At 42.5% G+C, this 8,512-nt stretch overlaps 1 long non-coding RNA gene across 1 annotated transcript in view; it reads right to left on the reverse strand.

Moving 5' to 3' along the window:
- Positions 1 to 7,414: 7,414 nt before the first annotated feature.
- LOC116083278 overlaps positions 7,415 to 8,512 on the reverse strand; it is a 1,369-nt gene continuing 271 nt past the window's right edge. Inside the window, exons 2-3 of the long non-coding RNA XR_004115666.1 lie at positions 7,951 to 8,012; positions 7,415 to 7,581 (exon numbers count right to left, since the gene is read on the reverse strand). This is a non-coding gene — a long non-coding RNA (uncharacterized LOC116083278). The remainder of the gene's footprint in view (positions 7,582 to 7,950; positions 8,013 to 8,512) is intronic.

Here is an 8,512-nt window from a genome sequence, read left to right on the forward strand (position 1 = left end):
CTAAGTAATTGGCTGAATTGTTCCTTTCTTAGTTTCTTTTCTGTTAAGAAGAAGAAAAAAGGTCGTATAGATGAGTCTGAGCTCAGTACAGGCTCTTCTTAACCCGTATTTTCAAAGAAACCCTAACAAAACCAGGATACCATGCTGGCTGCCACAGCTCTTCATTTCAACTTTCCAAGTCAGAACCATCGCTGCTCAGAACTTGGTTTTTTAGTGACAGCAAACGAAAGCCGTTACTTGGCTAGATAATTCAAGTCCAAGCTTCGTCTGTCTTTACGATCAGGGAGACATTTTAAAGTTTAAGTTTTAGTCACCCTAAGGTAACTTAACAAGAGTGTTCAATTTTACTTTCAAAATTCTCGAGTTAATTTCTGCTCACTTTTCAGCAAAATATTGTGTGGCGGGGGGGGGGGGGGGGGGGGGGCGGAAGGGAAGCCCAAACACTATGTTAAACTGTAATGGAAACAACACAGGCAGGGCCGGTCTCCAGTTCACAATTTTAACAGCAAAAAGAGATGAGGAGATTATCTGTTTAAAGGTGTTAAAGGTCCTGGATAAGCAAATATTTACATTTATAACATGCATTGTATGTGCAAGTTCTGGGATTTAAGGTCCAGGAATTACACAAATGAGTTCTGAGTGCAAAGGCAAATTGCCTGGGATTTTGGCTTAAAATGAATAACCCAAGGGCAAGAGAACTGTCAACTTTAGCAGAGTATGTGGTTCAAAGATTTAAAGATGAAAGTACCTGGGTGTTTACAGAACTAAATAAACAATTTGGGTGATTTGGGGCATCTCTTTTCGAATGTTAAGGCTTTCATTGCTGATTACATTCAACTTGTAGTGCTTTACAGAAGCTAGTCTTGGTTAAGTACAGATGATACTATGAGCCCTGCTTATAGCAGATGGATGCATATGTAACACATAATTTGAATGCTTTGGGTCAGCAGGTTTCAGATAGAGATCTGTTTACTTGGTTTCTTTAAAGTGTAGTAGGTGTACCCACGACGGTATCTGAAGACTCATAGATTGAACCTATCCAATTCATGCATTATAGTCCAGTACTGTGCAGGGTTGGACCTCATTTGATGCGTGGTCTCTTCTGAAGAAGACTCAAAACCTCAAAATGAAATTTTGTTGTTTGTTCCCCCCACCCCAAGACATGTGTGGAGGAAGGTAAATTTGAGGTTAGAGTAAAGATATTTACACCTGAAACATATATATATATATATATATGTATATATATATATATATATATATATATATCAAGTTGTAGATGAAAATCTTATATTCAAAGGCTTCTTGTACTGCAATATTGATTTAAAAGAAAGCATACCCCGGGCCCCAGACCATCTGCATCCCAGGAGCCCTTTTGCAGAGACATTCCTCAGGCGGGATCCAAAGGCAAACCATACAGAGGCATGGCACGCCCGTAGGTAGACTTGTGCAATGCACATAGAGATGGACTTTTTAAGTTTGAAAGTTATTGCGAAGAAAGCCAAGAACAAAACCGTGTGATTCCCCCCCCACCCCCCGTCCCCAGGATGAGTGTGTAGATGCCCCGAAAGCAGGGAATCACAGCTATGTCTTTTCTTAAGATCACACATCTTAATAAAGTGCGAAGAGGAGCTCTATTCCTGTCTCCCCAGGCTTTCAGTACAGGAAAGGTGGCCCAGTACTGGCCCTGGGGTCCCTGTGCTTGGCTCCCAAATCACCCTCGCGGGCAGCTGACCACAAACCTGCTTTTGATCAGGCTGGGTGCAGTGAGATTGTTTAGTCTGTTGCATCCTACCAAGTTCAGCCTTCTTTCTGAGATTTGGGCATTTCGGTGGGCTTTACACAGCAAACCTGCTCGGCGGGCTGATGCTAGGGATAGTAAGAGGCCCTAAGGTATGGGCTCAGAGCGGTGAGGACGTTGGGTGTAGGCCGAGGAGTGGACCGTGGGCCTTGGGCGGGTGAGCCCGGAGTGTGGGGCACGCCTGGCCAGGCTCTACTGACAAGCAGGTGTTGGAACAAAGGCAGCGGGTCTACGCAGGCCTTTGATGGGCAAGGATGTCTCCTCCTGGGGCTCCTCATTCGCATGCAAATCCAGTGCTGGTTCTCCCCCCACCCCTTTCTTTGAAGGCAAACAGAAGGATGTTTGTGTGTTTGTAGGCAAGAAGGCTGCTCGAACAAGCCTTCCTCAATAGCCTGGGTCTCGAAAAATAAACCAGTTGGACAAACATTGGCCACCAGCTCTCCTCCTCCCGACTACAAAGTGTGGATTTGCTACAACTCATTAACCCGACGCCTTTCTCTCCTCTCCTTGTTTCTTTACTCATCAAACGCCCCCGTAGAGCCTGGAGACAAATGACCGAAGCGCTGTCGGGAGGGAATTGCAGTTAATGGGGAGAGGGATATATTGGGGCTAATGGTTCAGGCAGCTCCCGAGGAAGGACCACACAAAAAGGAGCCTCTCCATTCAAGGCTCTGTTGTGCTGCGGGGATTTAATCTGCAGCTAGATTTAGCCAAATGTTATCTATTGCGGGGGTAATGAAGCCCTTATGGGCTGAATCGCTCCTTGTACCACACATGCTGTCATGACCTCAGATTGCTTCTTGGTTGATTTCTTTCTCTATCGGGTAATTATTTTATGTTTAAAAAATAAAATAAAATAAAAACCTAGTGCTTTTGCTCAGCAACGGGTTTCCTCTCCTTTCCCACCCCACACATTTAAGAGGCACTTCCTTTCCTTAGTAAAGAAAAAGAAAAAGAAAAAAGAAAAAAAAAAGAAGAAACATGTAACTGAGGAAGTGAAAGGGAAGCCGTGGGGGAGCTTTCCCGTCTGTCTTTTACTTGCTGAAGCATCTTTCTGTGCACCCATCTAAGCTTCTCTGTCCCCTACCCAGCAGCCCTCTTGTGCCCAAACTTTGCCGATGGATCTGCGGATGAATTCTGGCCACGCGCATCCCTACAAGCTTTTACAGTGTGCATGCATCTCAGGGAAAAGGCTTCTGTCACTTGAAATTTTTTTCTTTTTCATAAAACCCACATGTCTTCCTGTAGCCTGCCGTCTGGGAGAGCCCAGGGGTCGGGGGAGTGCTCATTCTGATGGAAGGTGATTATTTTGATGGAATACCAGACCCTGTAGTTTATTAAAGGCTGGCTGAGGCCACTGGTTGAGGCTGTGCCTATTTTGTTTTTCTCTCTCTGGCCCTGGAGACTCTGCTTTCCTTGCATGAGGGGAGACCAAACTGGGAGCTGCTAAATGTGTTTTTAAACCGACTGCTGATGGTGAGGGATCTGACCCTACTACCCACAGCTAAGACTTAAGGCCTCTAGGCAATGCTCTTTGAATTATCTGCTAACCACGAATTCTATTTGCACCTGCTTTTATTACTTGACAGAGCAAAGTCATGTGGGGGCAACTTGAATGGTGTTATCAGGGTCAAATTTAACCCGAATCAAATCTTCCCAGGGATAGCACTGGTCTCGTCAGAGAACTTAAGTGTGCATTTAATTGGAATACCAAGGTCCCCACCCCCATCTCACTCCCCAGTTTAGAACACCTTCTAGAACTGAACCAGACAGGGATGGACCTAGGGAGACATGTCGGTCCTTACTCAACTCTCTGCCAGCTTCCTTGTGGTACCACTGAGTCACACAGGGGCATGAAGGCTCATTTGCCCATCAGCCGCCACTTGCCTCTCTCCCTCTATGATTTCGTAATTAGGCATATGTTTTCTGTTGGTAAACGTGTTTGATGTCACGGCCAGTGAAATGTGGTGTGTTTATAGGGCCACGAATGTAAATGTGTAAATATGTTTAGTGTAAAATCTAGCTCTTTGACTTTAGCAATAAATAGGCTGCCAACTCAGATCCACTTAGCTTTGACAGGAAGATGGAGCCTCTGATCCTGGCCAGCTGCTCAGGGCTGCTAGGGATTCTGCTTGCCCAACCAAATTCACTTTCTGGCTAGTTTCTTTGCAGAGCACATCTCTCTGGCCACATCTAGTTCTTGATGTGACCCACTTGGGCTACTTTTTTTTTTTTCCTGCAGACCCTTCTGGTGGTCTGAAAACTTCCTGGTTCATTCCTCCAGTTTCTTTACCAAGAAAATTCCCTCAAGTCACCAGCTAGCAAAATCCGGGAGGAGAAAATAACAGCTGACAACCAGTGAATCCCTTTCAAGCCTTTAGGTGAGGCAGGATAGCTAGAAGCTGAGATGGGTTTATAAAGTTTGTGCTGATCTGTCCTTACCATCAGCATCCTAATTGTAAAAAGTATTTTGACCCAATGTGTTTGGTGTCTGGGGCAGGAATTTGAGGGCAGCCTGAGCTGCATAACCAGACCACCTGTTTCACCCTGTTTCAAAACCAAACCGCCCATTCTGAGCTACTCTAACTTTTAAGAATATAACATATACAGAAGAATATAACATATATGGACATCACATTAACTTTTCACAGCTGCATACACCCACGTAGTGCATGCCTGATCAAGAAGCAAATGTTATGGGCACCCCAGGACTCCCTTTCTCATTCCTGCCAGTACCCTCAACACACGTTAGATTTTCTTTCAAAGAAAGCTTTTCACTAATATTTCAGCAATAATATCTTAATTTTGAAAAGTATTTGTTTGCAGTGCTGGGCACTGAACTCAGGGCCTCGTGTGTGCTGCTCATGTGTGCTCTACCAACAAGCTACACTCACAGGCCACCACCAACAGTCTTTTCAAAGGAGCCTAATAGATTTCACTTTGAAAAGAATCATTCTGGGCTCTGCTTTATAAACCAGATACCAAGGCTCAAAAGAGAATAAATGACTTGTCCAAGGTCATAGCTACTGGGACTTCACTACTGAAAGCCCATTTTATTTTCATAAGACCCTGTCACCACTTTGTTACTGAGACTTGTTAACCAGCATAGTGGCAGCAAAGATGCTTGGAGGCCACAGTGAAGAGCCATTTTTTCTCTTTCAGTGCTGCATGCTCACTATATTCACTTCCCTACCATGTCCAGGAGAAGCCTATTGAACAGTTAATTATTTCAGAGTCCCCCCCCCCCACCTCATTCGATATGGAACTCCATAGCAACCCACTTTTCATTTTTTTTCTTTTTTTCTTTTTTGGCATCAGTGATCTTATAATCTCAGGAGAGGTTCTGTCTGACTACATTCACAAACAGGTCATGTTGTACTCTTTATCTGTATCTGCCACATCTCTTGTAGACTACAACAGATTGTCTTATGTGTATGAATGTTTTTCAAATATGCATGTTGTACACCACATGCATGCCTGGTGCCCGTGGGGGTCAAAAGAGGACATTGGTTTCTCTGAAACTGAACTGAACTATCTTGTGGGTGCTGGGCATCAGGCGCTATCAACCACTGAGCCATCCCTCCAGCCTCTTGTAGATTTTTCAAAGTCAAAGTCTGCCAGTTGAGAACACTTTTCCACATTGCTAAGCAGGTCTTACAAGGTCACATATTTCTATTTTAAGAAGGAAAGGTAATGTAAGGAGTCAGACTGACTCACTAATTAAAGAGAAAACAGTTTTTGTTCTTGAGAATGTGTTCCCTCTTTCCTGCAAACACACCTTTGAAGACTTTGCTCTTTTTGCACAGTTAGCTCTGGGTAATGTGCTGGAGTCAGTGATTTTAATCCTGGAGGCTTAATCCACAGCACAGGAGCCTCCACAGCAGTGAGCCTATGGGTAGCTCCTACCTGCCCTGGCAGAGTTCTCCCGAAAGCGCTGGTCAATGAATTCCAGACTAGCTGCCAGTTCACCCTTGCCCAATGCTATTCAGAAAAGGACAGCTTTCACAGGCAGGATTTGGGGTAATAAAAAAGACATCCCACCCAGAGCTAGGGATGCAGCCCAGTAGCACTTGCTAGGCATGCACAAGGCTGGACAAATTGTGAGCTGCAAAGTGCAATCAAGAATTTGTGACAGACTTTCCATTGAGAAAAAGGGAAGTTATTGTTTTTTAAATCCCAGAAATTTATTATTATTTTTTAACTCCACACTTTCAAAGCTCCACCCCCAAAAATCAATAAAATTAAATAGCATGCTTATTTAAACAACTTGGAAAATCTGAACATGAAATAAGAAAATGGGATGGATAGATATTTTCCATTCTTACCAATGATATTTTTCAAGGTAGGGAATTTCCTTCTGTGTAGCATGTTGGAACAGAACTGTTCTAGTCTGTTAAGCCAAATACAAGTTAGGCCCAGCTGATGCAGACAGAAGCAGCAAAGAGCACTTTGCCTGAGTCTCATTGCTCCAGAGAGAGCCAGGACAGGCCACTAGCTCACTCTTATTTGTAACTTGATCAATCACAGATTGGCAAACAAAAAGAGGGGAGGACACAGATGAATTACTACTTTGCACACTCAACTTACAATTCCTGTTAAAATAGGAAAATGCTTTCAGTAATCAAAATAAGACATCTTGAGAAAAGTCTACAGGAAAACACTTTTGTGAACGGAAACTACTCGATTCTACTTTTCCTTACTGCTATAGAGTTTTGAGGGCATGAAGATGGCTGCAATATTACATTGTTAAATAATTGATGACATGGAAGGGTGGTAATCATCAAGCAAACAATCTCTAAGGCCATAGAACAAAGGCTACATTGAAATTAACTGTTAGGTCAGTTTCCACTCTCCCGGGTAGCTTTCTTTCTTCCTCTTTTCTCATGTTTTTCTTCGTTTTCTTTTCTCAGGAGATGGTGGACGTGTAACAATAATTTATATGAAAATGTTCTGGAAAATATGAAACATATTGAAAACATAAAGGATCATCATCTCTGTGTGGCTTTTTCCTACGTCTTATTCATTCAGGAATAAAAGAAAGGAGAAGAAAAATCTCCAAACTATGGGATAAGAAAAATAAATCCCTGAATTATAAATGTTTGCACACTTAACTTTTTTTTAAAATAAATTCTGTCTTTCTATGAAATCAGTTATTACTCAATCCTTTCTAGAAATAATATAAGAGAGATGATGGTTTGCCTTTACTGCAGTCAGATGTGTATTTGGACTGATAACTTTCTCACCTCTTCTAAAGTAAACAAATGGATGTTTTAACTGCGTTCTTCTAGCCTCTCTTCTTCTAGCTCTGTTTCTTCCCTCAGCTAGCTCATTCACTGATCATCTCTTTAACCCCTAAGCTTTGAAAAGTAGGATTAGGCTGCACTGTTTATGAAGCACCTGCTGTATTGCAAAACCCTTTAAATATAGGAAAAAAATTAAAGAATTCCTGACACCAGGCTGCCTCTAATTAGTGAACAGGAGGAATAAGCCATTTTAGCAGGAAACTATGGGAAGGGGGAGGGTTAGGTATATAATTCTTTCTCCATTAAAACACTTTTAAAAAATACTAAACATATCAATAGTACATGAAGTAAACTGATGACATTGTCTTGATAATATCTTTGTCATGTAGCCACTTTATTCGTAAAGTACCCCCCAGGGAAGGAGCTTTGGGGTACTGAGGTAACACAGTGTCAAACTCCTTCAGAGAGTCTGAGTTGCCTCCTCGTTTTAGAAGGCATTCTTCTGATGGGTCTCTCTGTGTCTTTAGCTTCCAGTTTTCTCTGAGAAGAAATGAGGAGATCCGGGCAGGAAGGTTATCAGGCCCTCCTGTACTGTGAACCCTAACCCTAGCCCTGCACAAATTGAGGTTACATTCACATGGGTCTGTGAAGAGTTACACTCAGAGACACAGGTGTGAAATCCAACTCCGCACGTTTAAACATTTTATTACAGATAAGAGAAAACTTAAAATAATGCAAATTATTTTCTTACCTAATTTTAATAATTTTTAAATTAAACCCCCCATTTGAGAAATTTCATTATGAAATTTGCAAACGCTTTCAGAGAGTCCAAGTTTTGCTCCTTTGAGAGTGCACAGCCCTCCAAGAATTTTGCCTCCACTTTCTTTTGAAGTGCAATCCCAGCCTCACCTTTAAAGTTGTCATCACTGCGGAACTTAGTCTGAGACACCCACTTCGGATCTTGTTCTCTTCTTCAACAGTAACCAGGGGTACGGAGGATAAAGCGAAAAGAACACGGCGCTGTGTTTTTCTATTTAAGGAATTTAATATTTCTTTGCTTTCCTCCTCTTTCCCTCGACCCCCTCCAGCTGCACACATAGCAGGACTCCAGAAACACCGGCTCCCACACGTCTTTAGAATTATGTGGGATGGGACCCCTTATTCTAGGGAGTTGGTGGGTGACGGTTGTTATTGTAACTCTATTCTGTAACTAAAGCTCTGGCATGTAATAAATCTCTCCCCAAAGACTTTTGGATCTTTGATTTGAAAAATCGGATTCTTTTTGTGGAAACAGTTGACAGGAACCTAAAAGGATTAGTTGCATTCCACATAGGATAATTTTTACTGGCAACATTTTGAAACGATTTGGTTCCTTTCAGACCTTAAACAATGTCCAGAAAAATGATCTAAGGAGACTCTTTTGTTTTCCTTTGTACGTGAATCTGTCTGCCGCTGGGGTCTCTCTCTCTCT

This window comes from Mastomys coucha, unplaced genomic scaffold (genome assembly GCF_008632895.1).
Source record: "Mastomys coucha isolate ucsf_1 unplaced genomic scaffold, UCSF_Mcou_1 pScaffold8, whole genome shotgun sequence".
In the NCBI taxonomy this organism is placed as follows: domain Eukaryota; kingdom Metazoa; phylum Chordata; class Mammalia; order Rodentia; family Muridae; genus Mastomys; species Mastomys coucha.